Source organism: Dama dama, chromosome 5 (genome assembly GCF_033118175.1).
Source record: "Dama dama isolate Ldn47 chromosome 5, ASM3311817v1, whole genome shotgun sequence".
NCBI lineage: Eukaryota > Metazoa > Chordata > Mammalia > Artiodactyla > Cervidae > Dama > Dama dama.
This window is the reverse complement of record NC_083685.1, coordinates 91307935-91320657: the sequence shown is the minus strand read 5'-3', so window position 1 is coordinate 91320657 and position 12723 is coordinate 91307935. Positions and strand designations below refer to the sequence as shown.

General features: G+C 37.7%; 1 protein-coding gene across 1 annotated transcript in view; it reads right to left on the bottom strand.

Moving 5' to 3' along the window:
• Window positions 1-12723, bottom strand: part of EFCAB5 (EF-hand calcium binding domain 5) — a 91856-nt gene that overhangs the window by 70906 nt on the left and 8227 nt on the right. The window lies entirely within an intron of this gene.

Sequence of the window (12723 nt, the reverse complement as noted above, 5' to 3'; positions counted from 1 at the left end):
AGATAGTTCACTAAGAAGAGGCACCTACATTCCCTTCCTACCAAAATCTCTAGAAATGATAGAAATGATAGGGTGTGTGTGTGGTGGTGGGAGGTTTAAATATTCATTTGTTTGGCTGCGTGGGGTCTTAGTTGCAGCCTGGGGGATCTTTCCTTGCAGTACATGGACTCTCTAGTTGTGGCCCGTGGGCTTAGTTGCCCCTCGGGGGCATGTGGGATCTTAGTTCCCCAACCAGGGGTCAAACCCCCATCCCCTGAACTGCAAGGTGAATTCTTAACCACTGGACCACCAGAGAAGTTCCTGTGTGTGTGTGTTTTAATATGAACATAAGAATGCTAAGAATAATAAAGAGGGCCTTCAGTAGTCAGAAATTTTGAAGGTCTCTGAAAAATGTAAGGTAAATGGGATTCAGTTCAGTCCAGTCGCTCAGTCGTGTTAGACTCTTTGCGACTCCATGGACTGCAGCACAGCAGGCTTCCCTGTTCATCAGCAACTACTGGAGTTTGCTCAAACTCATGTCCATTGAGTTGGTGATGCCATCCAACCATCTCATCCTCTGTCATCCCCTTCTCCTCCTGCCTTCAATCTTTCCCAGTATCAGGGTCTTTTCCAAGGAGTCAGTTGTTCACATCAGGTGGCCAAAGTATTGGAGCTTCAGCTTCAGCATCAGTCCTTCCAATGAATATTCAGGGTTGATTTCCTTTAGGATTGACTGGTTTGATCTCCTTGTAGTCCAAGGGACTCTCACGAGTCTTCTCCAACACCACAGTTCAAAAGCATCAATTCTTTAGTGCTCAGCTTTCTTTATGGTCCAACTCTCACATACATACATGACTACTGGAAAAGCCATAGCTTTGACTAGACAGACCTTTGTTGGCAAAGGTTTATCATAGCTTTTCCTCCGAGGAGCAAGAGTCTTTAAATTCCACAGCTGCAGTCACCATCTGCAGTGATTTTGGAGCCCAAGAGAATAAAGTCTGTTGCTGTTTCCATTGTTTCCCCATCTATTTGCCATGAAGTGATGGGACCAGATGCCATGATCTTACTTTTCTGAATGTTGAGTTTTAAGCCAACTTTTTCTTTCTCCTCTTTTACTTTCATCAAGAGACTCTTTAGTTCCTCTTCACTTTCTGCTATAAGGGTGGTGTCATCTGTGTATCTGAGGTTACTGATATCTCTCCCAGCAATCTTGATTCCAGCTTGTGCTTCATCCAGCCTGGCATTTCGCATGATGTACTCTGCATATAAGTTAAATAAGCAGGGTGACAATATACAGTCTTGACATACTCCTTTCCCGATTTGGAAGCAGTCTGTTGTTCCATGTCTGGTTCTACTGTTGCTTCTTGACCTGCATACAGATTTCTCAGGAGGCAAGTAAGGTGGTCTGCTATTTCCATCTCTTGAACAACTTTCCACAGTTTGTTGTGATCCACACTGTCAAAGGCTTTAGTGTAGTCAATGAAGCAGAAGTAGATGTTTTTCTGGAACTCTCTTGCTTCTTCAGTGATCCAACAGATGTTGGTAATTTGATCTCTGATTCCTCTGCCTTTTCTAAATCCAGCTTGAACATCTGGAAGTTCACAGTTCACGTATTGCTGAAGCCTGGCTTGGAGAATTTTGAGCATTACTTTATTAGCGTGTGAGATGAGTGTAGTTGTGCGGTAGTTTGAGCATTCTTTGGCATAGCCTTTCTTTGGGATTGGAATGAAAACTGACCTTTTCCAGTCCTGTGGCCGCTGCTCAGTTTTCCAAATTTGCTGGCATATTGAGTGCAGCACTTTTACCGCATCATCTTTCAGGATTTGAAATAGCTCAACTGGAATTCCATCACCTCCACCAGCTTTGTTCATAGTGATGCTTCCTAAGGCCCACTTGACTTCTCATTCCAGGATGTCTGGCTCTAGGTGAGTGATCACACCATTGTGATTATCTGGGTCATTAAGATCTTTTTTGTATAGTTGTTCTGGATTAAGGGAACTATAAGACCAAAAAGATCCAGAAAATCCGTGTGAAATTTGGGAGCAACTATGAGGCACCCTAAGCTTAAAGAATGTATATATGGGTAGCAGGGGAGTGATTGATCTTTTTATGTATCTTCATCCCCATTGAAGCTAATCATCAGGCACCAGAGGCATTCATCCTTGAGCTGAGACAAGTGGGTCTGGGCGAGAGAGTCAGGACAATGCCTCCATACCCATAGAAAATGAATTTCCGGCAGACTTCACTGTCTGCATATCTCACCCCTCCTCCAAAGTGTCAGGCAGCAGGCTACAGAAAACAGAAACGTCATCCACAGAAAAGCAAACAGGGATTCCCAAATGCAAATGTAAGCACACACATAAGAATCACTAAATATTTAAAGAAAACTATCTCCATGACTAAACAAATGCAATGGTTAATACTATCCAAGGAAGCACCATTAATAAAACAAATATAAGGAGTCCTAAAAGAATTGTAATTAAATGGATATCCTCAGAACAGAGATATAGAGGAAATAAAAACAGTTTTTATCATTTTTGGAAATTAAGAGAACTTAGAAACCTAGTGGTCAGACTTCTGTTTCTGTTATCATTCTCCAATTAAAAAAATGGGACTCCGAGGTTCCACTGCGGGGGGCACAGGTTTCATCCCTCATGGGGGACTAAGATCCCACATGTCACATGGTGCACAGTGGAAAAAGGAAAAGAAAAGAAAGAAATCATGACTTATTGAAGAAAAGGCTGATTCTAGGACTGGGGCAAGAAATATTCAAGAAGAGCCTGGAGTACCTTCCAGTGCCAGAAAGTAAAGAGCTCAAAACAACCTCTGCATTGATTGGGACATGCTGTAGGGAATCAGTAGCCAACTGAAAGCTCTCTCAGAGGTCAAAAATGGAACAATTTGAGCAACAAAGTAATATTGGATTATAACCCTAGTGTAAAATAAATATCCATGTCTATACTGATATAAACAAATACTTTAATAAATAAATGGGGGAAATAGAAAAATCTCCTGTGCAGAAGTATTACAAATAACTATGTACTCTGCCTTCAAGGCACTAGAGCATAATTCTCTTCTCCGTAAGTGTGGGCTGTGCATAGTGACTTCTCAAAGAGTACAGTTAGAAATACGGGAAATAAAAAAAACAGAGGAAAAAGAATAACTTTACAGTGGAAAAACATGACAACTACTATCTCAGTCAGATGATCAAGGCTAATATCAACAATGAAAAGTCAACATTGGCTCATTAATTGTGACAAATGAGCTGTGCTGATGGCATATATGATACGCTTGATAGGATGAAATGGCAATAGCAATTTTTCTCTGTAATCTTTCTCCAAAAACCAATAATCTCAGTCACATTATGAATTTTTAAAAAATCAGACAAATCCCAATTAGGGCCACTCTGCAAAAATACCTGATAGTACTCTCTAACACTGTCAAGGTCATAAAAAACAAGGAAATCTGATGAACTGTTAGAGCAAAGAAAAGTCTAAAGGGACATGACAACTAAATTTGGTATCCTAGAGCAGTAAAATTTGGTTCCTAGAGCAGTAAAAGAACACTAGGTAAAACTAAGGAAATCTCAATAACGTATAGATCTTTAGTTAGTTATAATGTATCAATACTGGCTCCTTGATAGTGACAAATGCACCATGCTAACATAAGATAGTAATAATAGGTAACACTGGATATGGGGTAGAGAGGAATTCTCTGTATTACCTTCACAATTTTTGTTTTGGTAAACTTAACAAGTAGTCTAAAAATAAAAGCTTATTTAAAAAAATAAACAAACCAATAAAGCAAGAGAGATTATTTGAAAATGAAAGAGGATTGTTGTTGCCAGTAAATCTTCAATACACTGGCTTGAACATCAGAAAACAGTCAATTAGCAAGCTGCAAGATAAAGTCAAGGTGGATAAAAAGAGCCAAGTAAATAAAAGAATGGAGGATTGATGGTTATTTAAAAAACAGAAATTCATCCATAGAAAAATGAAATTTTGATATATGTAACTGATGCGAAGAGCTGACTCATTAGAAAAGACCGTGATGCTGGGAATGGTTGAGGGCAGGAGGACAAGGGGACGACAGAGGATGAGATGGTTGGATGGCATCACCGACTCAATGGACATGGGTTTGGGTGGACTCTGGGAGTTGGTGATGGACAGGGAGGCCTGGCGTGCTGCAGTTCATGGGGTCGCAAAGAATCAGACACGACTGAGTGACTGAACTGAACTGAACAACATGGATGGAATTTGAAAACATTATGTTTAGTGAAATATGCCAGACACAGAAGGACAAATATTATATGGTTCCCCTTACATGAGGTAGCTAAATTCATAGACAGAAGGTAGAATAGAAATCACAGTGGGGTGAGGGAAGAGGGGAAGGGAGAAATACTGTTTAATGGGTATAGGGTTTTGTTAGGGATGATGAAAGAGTCTTGAGTAGAGATGGTGATGATTTGTGAATCAACTTTGTGAATACATTTAATGTCACTGAATTGCACACTTACAGATAGTTAAAGTGATAAACATTATATATATTTTACCATATTTTAGAAAAAGATAAAAGAGCCTCACCAAGACTTCAGAATCCCTCTCATGCTACCTTTTCAATCACAACGTTCCTTCAAAGGTAACACTAACTTTCCTTCCTCCTTCCCTCCCTCCTTCCCTTCCCTTCCCTTCCCTTCCTTGCTTTCCCCCTTCCTTCCTTCCTTCCTCTCTCCCTCTCTCTCTCTCTTTCCCCCTCTCCTTCCAGGCCTTTTCCCGTTCCTCCCTCTCTCTGTTAACATTCCCTTGACTCTCACATTATGGATTAATAATACCTGTTTTTGAACTTCATATTGATGGAATCATACAACATGTACTCTATTGTACCTGTTTTTGCTCAATAACTTAACTATTATCCACGTTGCCTGGCAGTAGCTTCATAGTATTACATTATGTGAACATGCTACAATTTTTTCTATTCATTCTACTGCTGATAGGATATTTGAATACTTTCCAGATTTGGTTATTACAAAAAAGCTGCCATGATCATTCTTCTACATGTCTTTTGGTAGACATATACATTCATTTATCTTGGTATGTACCTAGAAGTATAAATACTGATCATAGGGTATATATATATTCACCTTAGAAATAGTGCCAAACAGTTTTCTGAAGTTGTACCAATTTATATCCCTACCATCAATTTATGAAAAATCTTGTATTCCATATCCTTGCCAACTTGGTATTGTCTTTTATTTCAGTTTTTCTGCAGAACACATGGTTTTATCTCATGATTTAAATTTGTATTTTCCTGGTGACAAATGAACTAGAACACATTTCCCTCTCTTTACAGGCATTTGGATATCCTCTCTGATTAAGTATTTGTTCAAAGCTATCATCCATTTTTCCATTGGGTTGTCTGTCTTACTGATTTGTAGGAGCTCTCTTTATAGTTAGATTAAAAACCTTTGATGAACATAGGTATTGTAAGTATCTTTTCTCATATCTTGCTTGGCTTTTCACTCTCTTTAAGGTGTTTTCTAATGAACACAAGTGTTTTCTAATGAACAAAAATAGAATTCTTAATTTTAATGTGTCCATTCCTCATTTATTTAATCATACTGTCAGCATCTTTTGTGTTTTGTTTAAGAAATCTTATCTACCCCCAAATTGTGATAATATTCTCCTGTGTTCTTCTAAAATTATTTACTGCTTTATCATTCACATTTACATCTATAATACATGCAGAATTTGTTTTTATGTGTGGGGTGAGGTAGGACTCAAAAATACATATTTTCCATTTTGGCATCATTATTGTTTTCAATACAAGATTTTCAACTGGACTCTGTTCCATTGGCTTGTCTATTTTTATGCCAATGTCATACTGTCCTGATTTTTGTTACTTAACTAGAAATCTTGATATTTAGAAATATAAATCCTCTAGCTATGTTGTTCAAGATTTCCTTGGCTTTCTGGGTCTTTTGCACTTCTACATAAATTTTAAAATCAAATTGTTATTTTATAAGCACACAGACACACATACAGAACCTTGCATAAATTTTTATTAGAATTACAGTGAAGCTAGAGGTCAGTTGAGAAAGCACTACTATCTTAATGATATTAAGCCTTCTAATTCATGAATAAGGTATATATTTTCATTTATTTAGGTCATCTTTAAATTCTTTTAAATTATGCTTTATAGTTTCAGTGTAGAGGTTTTGTTCAATTTTGGTTAGACTTGGATAAAGGATAGAAATGGTATGGACCTAACAGAAGCTGAAGATATTAAAAAGAGGTGGCAAAAATACACAGAAGAACTGTACAAAAAAGATCTTCACGACCCAGATAATCACAATGGTGTGATCACTCACCTAGAGCCAGACATCCCGGAATATGAAGTCAAGTGGGCCTTAGGAAACATCACTACAAACAAAGCTAGTGGATGTGATGGAATTCCAGTTGAGCTATTTCAAATCCTGGAAGATGATGCTGTGAAAGTCCTGCACTCAATATGCCAGCAAATTTGGAGAACTCAGCAGTGGCCACAGGACTGAAAAAGATCAGTTTTCATTCCAATTCCAAAGAAAGGCAATGCCAAAGAATGCTCAAACTACTGCACAATTGCACTCATCTCACACGCTAGTAAAGTAATGCTCAAAATTCTCTAAGCCAGGCTTCAGCAATACGTGAACCGTGAACTTCCAGATGTTCAAGCTGGTTTTAGAAAAGGCAGAGGAACCAGAGAGAGATCAAATTGCCAACATCCACTGGATCATCTTGAAAAAGCAAGAGAGTTCCAGAAAAACATCTATTTCTGCTTTATTGACTATGCCAAAGCCTTTGACCATGTGGATCACAATAAACTGTGGAAAATTCTGAAAGAGATGGGAATACCAGGCCACCTGATCTGCCTCTTGAGAAACCTATATGTAGGTCAGGAAGCAACCGTTAGAACTGGACGTGGAACAATAGACTGGTTCCAAATAGGAAAAGGAGTACATCAAGGCTGTATATTGTCACCCTGTTTATTTAACTTATATGCAGAGTACATCATGAGAAATGCTGGGCTGGAGGAAGCACAAGCTGGAATCGAGATTGCCAGGAGAAATATCAATAACCTCAGATATGCAGATGATGCCACCCTTACAGCAGAAAGTGAAGAAGAACTAAAAAAACCTCTTGATGAAAGTGAAAGAGGAGAGTGAAAATGTTGGTTTAAAGCTCAACATTCAGAACACTAAGATCATGGCATCTGGTCCCATCACTTCATGGCAAATAGATGGGGAAACAGTGGAAACAGTGGCTGACTTTATTTTTCTGGGCTCCAAAATCACTACAGATGGTGATTGCAGCCACGAAATTAAAAGATGCTTACTCCTTGGAAGGAAAGTTATGACCAACCTAGACAGGGTATTAAAAAGCAGAGACATTACTTTGCCAACCAAGGTCCATCTAGTCAAGGCTATGGTTTTTCCAGTGGTCATGTATGGATGTGAGAGTTGGACTGTGAAGAAAGCTGAGCACCGAAAAATTGATGCTTTTGAACTGTGGTGTTGGAGAAGACTCTTGAGGGTCCCTGGACTGCAAGGAGATCCAACCGGTCCATCCTAGAGGAGATCAGTCCTGGATGTTCACTGGAAGGTCTGATGTTGAAGCTGAAGCTCCAATACTTTGGCCACCTGATGCAGAGAGCCGACTCATTGGAAAAGACCCTGATGCTGGGAAAGATTGAGGGCAGGAGGAGAAGGAGATGACAGGATGAGATGGCTGGAGGGCATTACCGACTCAATGGACATGGGTTTGGGTGGACTCCAGGAGCTGGTGATGGACAGGGAGGCCTAGCGTGCTATGATTCATGGGGTTGCAAACAGTCGGATACGACTGAGTGACTGAACTGAACTGACCTGAAGACATTAAAATTGGATCTTAAAATTTTCATTGTCTGTTTGCTGCTAATATATAATAGAAATATAATTGTTTTTGTATATTGACTTTGTATCCAGAAACCTTGCTAAACGTACATTGATTGCTTTGTTCACAATCATGTCATCTGGTAAAAAGAAAAGATATTTCTATCTTTTCCTTTATAACTTTTATAATTTTTATATTCCTTATTTGCCTTATGACACTGGCTAAACCCATGAATCTTTTAGGAAGAATAATCCTTTTTTAACCCACCTTTCGAAATTAAGACTCATTAATGAAGATATATTGTCCGTGTTGGTTACTACTGAATTCTTAGTTAGCAGTGGTTAGAACAGTGTCAGAAACGACACTCAAGTATTTGATGAATGAATAAACACTGTGTTAAAAAAGTCATAGGCATTGGAATAAGAGGTATCAGGGTTCAAATTTCAGCTCTAACATATAGTAATCATGTTCCTTATAGAATAAGAAAATAAACTTAGACTCTATTTCGATAAAATGGGAATATAATTATACTTTGTAGGATAATCATGATGAGAAAATTATACATATACATATATGAAATTATATATTTAACATATATATCCTAAAGCACTTATAGTCATTATTACTATTATTATTATTGGATGAACTCACTCATAGTGTCTAGAGTGAGAAGAGGACCATAAAAGGAATTTTATGCAACATTTTAGAAGAATAGGCAGATAAAGTACATTTACACAGGAGTCTGAGAGTGACTAGGGAGTTGGGAGGAAAACAGGATACATTAGAATCACAGAAACTACAAGAAGAAGGGTTTAAAGAAGGATGTATTATTAAAATTTCAATTTGAGCAATAGAAATCTATCTTACAAAACTTAAGTTAAAAAAATGCAGTCTCTCTTTCCTTTTAACCTCTCCAGCATAACCCAGGGCAGATATTCTTCCTCCTGCTTTAAGGGGAGTGCTACAGACATATAGCAACTTAATACCTAGCCATCTGCATGGCTCATTAGTAAACTTACAAATGAACTAGGGCATTCTCTTATCTTTGCTGCAGACTGCTAGTGCTCCTCTAGGGTGCTTGGTATTGCAGGTTGCTAAGCAATAATCCTAGTGCTTGCTCCCTCCCCACCAACATGCAGAATGGACGTAGATGTGTGTTTGGTTACAACTCTGGTCAAACACTTCTCTCTCAGACCATAAAACCAAGAAAATAAAAGGAGACACACCAATAGCAGGGTCAGTAAATCAGGATTCTGAATAAGCCTATCAGTAGCAGTCCTTTGATTAGGTGATCTCTGAATTCATAAATTACAGAACTGCCCCAATGGAAAATTAATTAAGAAGTTTAATTGAATACAGTTTCAAGCAAATACTGGGTTTTTTAGCCTATGCTTATATACTCCTAAACCTTTTACAGATAGATTGATTCATTTACATCTTCACTCAATAAGTAATTATTGATGTCATAGTGCCAGACACTATGCTAAGCACTGAAATTCTTTTTCAGGACTTTCTAAACTTCTATGGAATTAAGAGCTTTTCAAATACTTACCCAACATGCACATCTTCACTTCTGTGTCAACCCACCTTCTAACATACAAAGTCCTACTCAGGCACTACGGGCACAAATGCTTTCAATTAAAGAAGTAGAAACAAAAAAAAATTCCTTATTCATATTCTGAAAAGTCCAGTGACCGTTATAAATGAGTTTCATCACTTTCTGCACTCAGTACCTGGCCCACTGCTGGGCATGGCCTCAGCACAACTCTATTTAAGGACACAAATAGGAGTGAATTATAATTCACATTATAATAAGCTCTAGCAGACTCTTTCTTCACAGAAGGCATACATTAGAGGGACTGGCTGCTGATTAAACTGGTGAAAATTGACCCAGCAGGGCTACTCAACATATGTGCCATGTTCTCTTAAAACACAGGTCCTGTCTGAAGCTCAGCTGGCTTGATCATGTCAGGATTTCTTAACATTTGTACATAATATAGAAAAACTACTGTGAGAGGAGGAAGAGAAGCACTATTAAAACTATTGGCATTAAAATTCAATAGCTAAAGGAAAAGGTATTTTCCTGCAGAATTTTTTAAAACTTAGGGCTGTGTAATAAGAATAAAGCTGAGCAAATCAATAAAAAAAAGAAATAAAATTTCTCAAAACACAAGTTAAGCTCATAGTCTGAAATTAAGCTCATAGTCTGAAAAATGTAATAACCAGGGAAAGAAATGAGGCATTCACGTGGTACATTTAGGCACAATATTTTCTATGCAAAGATAAGTATTTGAGTGTATTCTGGGAGCTTCCTGGCAAAATAATATCATTTTAATTTTGACAAGTATATAACAAGGATGGGCTTCCCTGGTGACTCAGTGGTAAAGAATATGCTTGCATCGCAGAGCCACAGGAGACACAGGTTTAATCCCTGGGTTGGGAAGATCCCCTGGAGGAGGGCATGGCAACCCACTCCAGTATTCTTGCCTGGAGAATCCTATGGACAGAGGAGCCTGGAGGGCTACAGTCCATGGGGTCACAAAGAGTCGGACAGGACTGAAGCAAGTAAGCATAGCACAGCATATAACAAAGATAAAGACACTTCTTTTGTGAAATTGGAAAAGCAGTTCCTCTTCCCACTTATTACACACACACACATACACATACAGAAACACATACATATTTACAAAGGGAGATTTATTTAGAATATTAAAATTAATAGTGACTGATCACTGAATAAATAAATACATTGCATTGCATTTGATATTGCAACAAGCAACTGCAATATTTTCAATGTATATCATATACTGGGATGAAGAGACTTACTCAAACAATACATTTCCCTCTATCATACATTATAAAGCAGTAACAAATTCAAAGTATGAGAATAGGAAAGACCATAAACTCTTGACAAGTTTTCTAGAGAGGCAATAAATTAAAGAATGGTAATTTGCAGGTACAGATTTGGCCATAAACTGATTAAAGTGAACACCTAATTAAATTTATAGGAAATTACCTAGATCACAATTCTGTTTAGCAAGTTTAAAATGAAAGAGTTTATTTATAAACCTGGTCCATGTGAGTATGGTAAAGGCAAAGGGATTTATGGGGTAGTGGTGGTGCAGGGAGGGAGTGAGGAGGAAGCAAAATCAGGAAACTGGTGGTAGGGGGCAGGGAGGGAAGGACTTGCCAAGAAACTTTAAAAGTTAGTGAACTGTGAAAGTTTATAATAAAGGCAAAATAAATGCTGAGTAGTTTGATTCTTCATGTGTATGTATTATAATATGAACTAATAAGAATAAATAGTAAATAAATTTTTTAATTGGTTTAAAACACAGAAAAATACTTTGGAGAAGAGTAAGCATCTATAAGTTATAGCTAGCATCTATATAGCAAATTATAGTTTAGAAAATGCTTTAATAATTATTGTTACAGTTCAGCCTAGCACATATTAAACATTTGATAGCTGTAAACTAAATTTGAAAGAACGTCAATTAAAATATAAATTGTTAAAATAAATAAATAAATAAAATAAACAAAAAATAAAAATAAAGAAGAAAAAATATAAACTGTTAAATTTTAAATATTGTGAAAATTTTATGTAGTATAGGATTTCACTAAGTATCTAAAATTAGAAGAACAGTAGTAAAAGGGATGACTATCTTGCCTATTTAGTTGTTGCCTTTTGATCATATAAATTTTCAACCTGCATAATCATGTAGAATTTGGATTAAGGATTGGGCTAAATGTCAAACAGAACAAATGTGTTGTCAAGTACAGAGGTAAAAAGAAGAAACAGAAAAACAACAGGCAGGTCGAATCACGAGATTTTTGTATTTATGGGTTGTCTGCTATGTGTCAGTCCACTCTTAGGTAAATTTTCTCTTTAATAAAGTTGCTTCAAAAGTATCAATAGAAAGTAAAGGGAATATATTTTTTCTTTAAACTTTTTGTTTTGTACTGGGGTATAGCCAGTTAACAACCTTGTGATAGTTTCAGGCGGGCAGTAATGAGACTCAGTCAAACATACACATGTATCCATTCGCCCACAAACTGCCTTCCCATCCAGGCTGCCACATAACATAGAGTAGAGTTCCATGCGCTGTAAGTTCCATGTGCTATACAGTAGGTCTGAAGGGAATATATTTCAAAGTGAAAGTGAAAGTCACTCAGTCCTATCTGATTTTTTGCAACCCCATGGACATACAGTCTCCAGGCCAGAATACTGGAGTGGGTAGCTGTTACCTTTGCCAAGGTATCTTCCCAACCCAGGGATTGAACCAGGTCTCCTGCATTGACTATTTCCCAAATTGCATTTAAAATAACCCTGGGTGAACTTCCCTGGTTATCCAGTGGTTAAGACTCGGTGTTTCCACTGCAGGGGGCTTGGGTTTTATCCTTGGTCAGGGAACTAAGATTCCACACGTCACATGCTATAGTTAAAAAAAAAAAAAATATTATATATACACATATATATGTATGTATGTAAAAGACACTTGCTCCTTGGAAGAAAAGCTATGACCAACCTAGATAGCTTATTAAAAAGCAGAGACCTTTGCTGACAAACGTCCATATAGTCAAAGCTACGATTTTTCCAGTAGTCATGTATGGATGTGAGAGTTGGACCATAAAGAAGGCAAAATGCTGAAGAATTGATGCTTTTGAATTGTGGGTTGGAGAAGACTCTTAAGAGTCCCTTGGGCTGCAAAGGGATCAAACCAGTCAATCCTAAAGGAAATCAACCCTGAATATTCATTAGAAGGACTGACTCTGAAACTGAAGCGCCAGCACTTTTGGCCACCTGAAGTGAAGAGCCAACTCATTAGAAAAGACCCTG